A 7,452-nucleotide genomic window follows, 5' to 3' on the forward strand; every position below is an offset into this window, starting at 1 on the left:
AAATCCATGTTGATCAAAACAGCACAAACCTGTGTGGTGATGCACAAAGATTTCACTTTTCTGTGAACTAGCTGCTGCTTGGCTTTGCAGCACGTGGCAGTCACCCCTTGATTGCCTTGTGACATCCTGTTCCAGTTGTGGCACAGGTGTGGAGCCTGCTTCCAGGACTAGCACAGGTCCAAGAGTGGTTCAGCCAAAGCACAGAGCCTGAGCTAATCAGCCCTGGACCAGCTCTGCAGGGAGGCAACTCAAGCTCCACCACTTGGGACTCTACAGTCCAGTCCACAGCAAGCTGCCTACACATCTGGCTGCCAGGCATCCCCTGGAGGTGGCCTTCCTCTGCTGCTTATGCACACTGAGCTGGACCTAGTGATCTTGCAGCTTCCCTGAGGTGAGCCTTGAACTTTCTTGATCTGGCTCATGTTCTCCCAGGGCTGTGTTGAAGCAGTTGGCTGCAGCTGACCTGTGGAGACCAGGCACTCCCCATTAAAATCAGCTATGCCACCCAGGCACCGAGACCCAGCCACTCTGCACTCTGACCTTCCAACTACACCCACTAATACCCAGCTCAGGCACCACCTCCATGCCATGTCTCTTCTGGCTGGGTGTACTTCTACTACCCCTTCAGACAATTTGGCTGGAAAGTCTGGAAGATGAACTTGGCCACTCTACTTTGTTATTTGCCTTCTGTTGCTCATGCAACAAGGCTTGGGCTCCATTTCATGCTGTCTTCCTGTCGCAGAACTTTTCTGCCTAGCCATGCGGGTATTGGACTTACATTATTTTCAGAGGCTTTAAATACAGGGTTGTACATATACATATACATAAGCATACACATATACACATGCACATGCATATATTTTATATATATATTATATATAATGAATTGGAACGAAGTGGTGGAGGGAGTAAAAACATTTAAATATAATGTGAAGCCAATCTTGATGTTTGACTTGCTTCTGAGGATTTTAAAATTGAAACTCTAATTCTGGGCCTTCTCCAGTACTCTTTAAGATGTGTCACTTAAAATGGTTAAAATTGCAGGGGAAAATAGAGACAGGGATCTATTCCCACTAGAGGTCAGTGTCAACACATGCCACTCGGAGGAACCCAGAGCTGCTCAAAATAAGCTCTCTGGCAAGAAACTTGGCTCAGAAAGGCTCTCCTACCACGTTGGGCACCAAGAGCATCAGAGCAGAGCATGGACATGGGAGGGACTCCCCAGGCAACCCATGACCCCCGGTACTGTTCCTGATAATATCCTGTCCCCAGGTACGGCCCCCTCTAATTTCCTAAGTGAATCCCAGGTCTCTGTACCCAACGTCTTGAACCCAAGCTCTGCCTACATCAATTGCAGCCTGGGCCTGGCACCAGCATCTTCTCCACTGTTCCTCAAGCTGTTAAATGGGTGAGATAAGTGAAATGAGGCTAAGAGAGGTGGAGAAAGGGAGATTATGCCCAGTCTGTACCTGCACTGAGGAAAAATAATGGCACTTTGATTGCCAGATGTGGTCCTCCACGTTTAAGCAACATAGGTTACCTGAAATTGTTAAAAGCAGTTATTGCCATAGTAATTCACACCAGACAATGTGACCAGTGCTGGATTTCCCCCATGCAGACTATTCACCGCACAGCTTTGGTCACACGCAAGCACTGGGCTGCCCAGTTTCTGAGGAGGCTGTCCTTTCCCCTCTGTCCCCGGCAGCAGGAGTCCTGAGCCCAGCAGAAAGGTGCCAGACTGCCATCTGAGTAAGCGTCAACTTCATTTTCCACCCCAGAGATGTCTCTGGGCACCCCAGCAGTAACCCAGACCTCTGCCTGGGACTTCAGTCCAGCTCAGGGAGCTCAGCCCAGAAGCCACGTGTGATGGGAGCGTGCCCAGAAGCGAGGCTGAGCTTTCTAACAAACCAGTGCAAAGCGGGTCGTCCCCGGGTACCCGTTTTCTGGGGTAAAAGGCACAGAAAACGCTGGCTGCCCTCTTGTGGTAAGTCTGGCTGAAATCACAGGGTCGCTTGGAACCTCTCCAAGGATGCTACTCCGGGCACCTGCTTGCTTTTGCAGCAAAGGCTTATTCCCAGTTGGAGTTTTCCTCCTTGCAGGCCATGTTGGATGCCTCTCGTCCTTCTGCTGTGCACTTCCCTAACATTGCGGGACCCATCGTGTCAATATGGTGACACAACCTGGAGCAGAGCGGATTTGTATAGACAAAAATATAGTGGTAGGTGGTCGGCAAGTTGCCCAGCTAATGCCCTCTCTGAGAAGGACATGCATTTCTCACTGTTGTCCAGAGTCCCACGGTGGACAGGGCAGTTTCTAGCTCCTTCTGTCATTCGCTGTGTGTATATGTGTGTATGATGTGTAGGAAGTCGGAAAAGGAGGATTAATTATTTCTTTGAGTGGGGATGACACCTAACTCACTCCGCTCTTGGCCACAGCTTTCACTTCCACAAAGAAAACGTGATCAATATAAAGATGTACTAAAAATCCTCAACTTATAAAATAAAACTTATAAAATGAACAAAACCCCCAGATATTTTAACAAAATTTTATTCTAAATTAGATCCTCCCTGTGTAACCCCTGTCAGCTAAATGGCTGCAGCAGCAATGCTCTCTGCTCGCATCTGGGCAAATGCATGGCTGATAAGGCCTCAGTATGCATTTATTTATGTGTGTGTGTCTCTGTGTGTGCAGCTGTGTGTGCTCAGAGCTCTCCCAAAGGAGATGGCAGATGTGGTTATGAATGGGGAGGGGATGGCAGATGGCCTTGGAGAACTGATAATAAAACCATGCTTAAATAGATGGTGAAACTGTGCCCTAGGTGACAAATCTTGTCACCTGGGGCTCCCTTTATAGCTAGTGGAGAGGCAGACTCACTTCCAGAGGGTAGCTCTGATAACCTCTGTCTGGCCATGCCACTTTAACGAAGAGCACTCCTCCCGCCCCCTGGAATAGCTGTGGAAGGCCGTGCTCCATCGTCGGGCAATCATTTATTCATGACTCCCTAAGTACAGTTTATCTGGCAGGACTATGCAAGACAGAACAAAAACTTCAACTCACCCAACTATCCTCCAGCTCACCTTGCCAGAGAGCACAGGACAGATGCTGGTAACGCTGCATCCAGGGCTTCAGCATCACCACTCTGGACCTGATGGCCATTAGAAAGGAGGATGGGTTAACTTCCACTTTTGAGTTGCTTCTGCTTGAGTTGCTTCCTGCTTCACCCCAGCCTCTCACTGTAGCCCTGCAGCCCCCCACTAGCCTCCTAACAGTGCTCCGAGTGGCTACTCTGCTGGTGCCTAACAAGCTGTGCAGTGCTGCCAGAGGTATTACTCATGCAAGCTCAGCTCTGCTCTCAGGAGAGTTAAACCTCCCAGCTGCCAGACTGAATTAGAGTTTGTGTCTCCCCACGCTTGCATCAGAGTGATTTGGGAACAGGCCTGGCGAAGCCACACTACTGTAAAGCAAGTGAGGAGCCCAGGTAGGGGTTAGGAGAGAGGGCTGCGCAGGATGGCTGGCTCTGGGTGGTAGGGAGGGGAGGCAGGGGTGAGCAAGCTGTCTGAAATATTCAGGTGCTGAGCAGGAGCACAGGGCACACAGAGGGCAGGTAGCCATTCCTGGGGACAGAGGAGCCCCGGTGCAGTGAATAAGTGATGAATGAGTCTGTGTTGCCCAGGTAACAGCTGCTCCTGGTGCACTGAATGCACTGAAGTTGGGATTGCAGCCATTCCTCAAAGTGGGATCACAGCCACATTGTCCTCACCACTAGCCCCGGCCTGGCTGACGGCCCCTAAGTAATGCAGACAGTTGTGCAGTGGGCTTTTAGCCCCTTCCCCAGAACGACTTCATTTCCCCCACCTGCCTGGGTGTTTAGGGAGAGTTGGGTGATGAGGGGATGCTCCCCCAGACTGGGATGTCTCAGCTCCAACTGCTCAGCGCGGGGAAGGCAAATTGCAACAGAAACCTACTTTCCGCTGTTAGGGAGGTGACTCCCTGGACTGTAACTAGGGATAGGCTAAATTCTGTGAGCTCTTTGTTTCTGTGCCTTATTCTTTTCTGGGGTGAAGGGTCAAAAAGCTCAGGCAGAACCAAGGGAGGATTTGGCTCAGTTTCCAGGCACTTGGGGTGGTCGCTGCTGCTCCAGAGTTATATCAGACAAGATGTCCTGAGGACTGTCAAACAGCATCTGGGCAGCTCTGAATCCACTTTTCATTTCTAGGTGGGATGTGAGGGAGGGCCCTGGGTAGCCTGCTGGGCTGCTGAAGAGAGGAAAGCAATTTAATCCAAGCCAGAAACCTCTGCGGAGCTTCACAAATAATTGTGCTGATGAAGAAATAGACTCTCATGGGGCTGGATGGAAAATAAGCAAACAGCATGCTGGCAGCCTGTTGGAAAGGGAAGGATGAGAGCAGGGATCAAAGAGTTTCCAACAACAGCAATTCCCATCTGTGAAACACACCCCAGAGCAGGAGCTACAAACCCACCTACTTCATGAGGTTTCAGACTTTGTGTGTTTGTGGACTGCTGGCATCCTGCCCATGGAGGTGTCAACCCCTGTCTATTGATGCTAAACAGAAACTAGTGCCCCAGTCACAAATTAGTGACCCCTACGGGTTTCCTTCCCAGAATAAAAAAGGGCACACCTGGATCTCCTCCCAGTAGACATGAAGTCTGAGTGTAGCAGAGGAAAACGTAACTAATGGCACAGATTTTCTTGAGGACAATGATTGTGGAGGTAAACGGCACTCACGCAGTCAACACCGCCGACCAGCAGTGGCAAAGGGATGTTGTTTAACTAGAACAAGAGGCACGTTCCCTCACCCACACTCGCCTTGTTGCATTAATGAGAAGCAATTTAACTGAGTGATGCATTCTGGAAGGCTCAGGCAGCCAGCACAAAATATCCTTGAAATTTCCAAATTTAATAGGCGTTAGTTTCCAAGCTTAGAAAATCCTGCTTAGAAAAAATTAACACAAGGGGATTCTCTGCTATACATCTTCTTAAGAGACAAAAAGCAGCAGACTGCTAGGAATCATTGATTGCTTTGGAACAAAAGACTAAGTTTTGATCACACTTGGCCTATTGGACAAAATAAACCTAAACCCAAGTTATTTTATATGTACATATAACATATATATGTATATATACACATGATGCTGAAAAATCCAGTTTTATATTTAGGCTACAAATACCAGCACAGGATAGGTATATATGGCCACTGGTTTAAAATGCAGCCTCTGTCAACATTTTTCCAGAAACTGAATGCAAATTTACTGCACGGGTAACAACTAAAAACACTTACAGGAATGAAAAGGCTATTTTCTGTAATTACCAGAGGCAGAAGTCTGACACCTTTTCTGGCTTGATGCATTATGGAAAGTGAACAAATACTGCTAATATGACCTAGCGCTTTATGTCTGCTTGGGACAGATATGAATGTTTCTGCAGGGTGGCAGATACAGGGTATCTGGAGAGCAAACCTATTGATATCCCAGTAAGGGAACCACTACTATTTCAGTTGCCATCTCTTCTTAAAAGCCTCCCTGCTTCTTTCAGCCATTTTTTCACCTCAGAAATGCCCCCCTACCAGATGTCCTGCTCTCCAACATGATCTTCCAGTAGAGCATCCCAAATACTGCAGGAATAACTGAGGGGGATTTGGACATATTAGAGCAAAGATATTTTTGTCTCTTGCCCTCAAGAGAAGGAGGGCTGAGTGGTTGGGCAGTGTGTTATAATTAGGACTGCTGGGTTCTCACTCTGAAGGTGACACAGAACACAGTTTGGACATTGGCTGTCTTGCTTCAATTTCCAAAAGGCCTATGCATCATATAGCCTTATTTCTCCCATTCTCAGGGGTCCCTGTGCTCTTTGTAACATGTTATTAGCCATGTGCTCTGGTTCCTATCTGAGGGTCAAAACCTGCCACGTGCCTGTTTCCCGCAGAAAGTGGCCGAGAACTTGTACAACTTCAGTTTGGACAGAGCAGGGTACAGGACCCCTTTGTGACTTCTCAGCTCAAATATAGTACAGTGGTGATGTGTTTGGGGCAGTGTTGTCTCCAAGACACTGAAAACCTGCTACCAGGCCCAACACCCAAGATGCCTGATAAAACCCCCTCTACTTCTGGCTCACCAGTAGCTACTGAATCAGTGGTGGAGGATAAATTGCAGGGCTCTGTGTGGGTGGCTACACAAAGATGGCACAACCTGCTTCCCAAAGGTTAATCCTAGTGGATAACAAGCCCAAAATGGGCACACCAAAGGAAGCTGCTCCTTGAGTCTGTGGGTGTGCTGCAGAACTCCTTGACACAGAATGCACTCAGCATCTACAAGTCCAAAGTTAACATGAATTCAAAAGTGAATAGTCAAATTCTCTGGAGAAGAAGCCACCATGGGCTATTAAATATAAAGACATAAACTCATATCACCTCTTTTCCCTCTCCACCCTTCTGCTTTTCTCTTTTTGGGTGACATTCCTGTCTTTGAGAGAAAACCAGAGCTGTTCCTGGAGGGTGCTCACCCCCGGGGCCCTTTTGGTCTAGCTGAGGTCACTTCCTCCAGGAGTCCCTAGCACTATACAATGCAGAAATACATGTACATACGCAAACTATTTGCAACTGTCTATTAGTGTGCGTGCAATGGCATACAGTGCTGCTACAGAAATCCTGGCAGCTCTAGGCTTGTGCCTTTTTGCCTTGCTCTGCCACTGGTGAGCTCTCCTTGGAGTCATGGGACCCATCACATGAGGATGGGTCTGAAACCCTCGAGAGCCAAAGTCTGCCTAGACAATTAGGCAGGGGGTGACTGAGTGGTAGGCAGTGAAATTCAGAGCAGGCTGCTCCTGCTTGCTGCTGTTCCCATGGAAACGGGGGAAAGGCGAGAGGAAACGCATCCCCAGCCTCTTTTGAAGATTAGCTCCTTCAGCAGCACCCCCGGCTGCCACACCTATTCCCATAGGAAGCAGTGGCTGGCAATTCCCCTCGGCTGCGTCTCCTTGGGCAAGACCACCAGGCCTACAGATCATTCCTTCCCTATCCCAGGCAACAGAGTGGGCAAGAGCAAGCCGCTCATCCCAACCCCAAGGCTGAGCTGCAGAGCTTGGAAAAAGTTAAGCAATTTCCAGCATATTCTGCAGCTTAAGCTTTTCCCTGGTTTGGATCTGGGAAAGTACCTGCAGGGACACCTGCTTCCCCAAGATTGACAAGGAAGCTGGGCTCTACCTGCAATATCTGGACCTAGATGAGTCTGGACCCTTTCTGAGCCCTGTGTGTGTATGTCCCCTGAGGATGCTACTGTGAGTTTAGATGGAGGGTCTGAAAAGACTTTCTCACTCGTCCCTGCAACAAAGCAGGTTAGGTCTCTATGGATGTAATATGCTCCAGTCAGCTCTGTGATAGCTAGCTGAGCATCCTTGGGCCTGGTGGAGATCATAGCTGTGAAGAAACTGCCTGA

This window comes from Phalacrocorax carbo, chromosome 3, assembly GCF_963921805.1.
Source record: "Phalacrocorax carbo chromosome 3, bPhaCar2.1, whole genome shotgun sequence".
Taxonomy (NCBI): domain Eukaryota; kingdom Metazoa; phylum Chordata; class Aves; order Suliformes; family Phalacrocoracidae; genus Phalacrocorax; species Phalacrocorax carbo.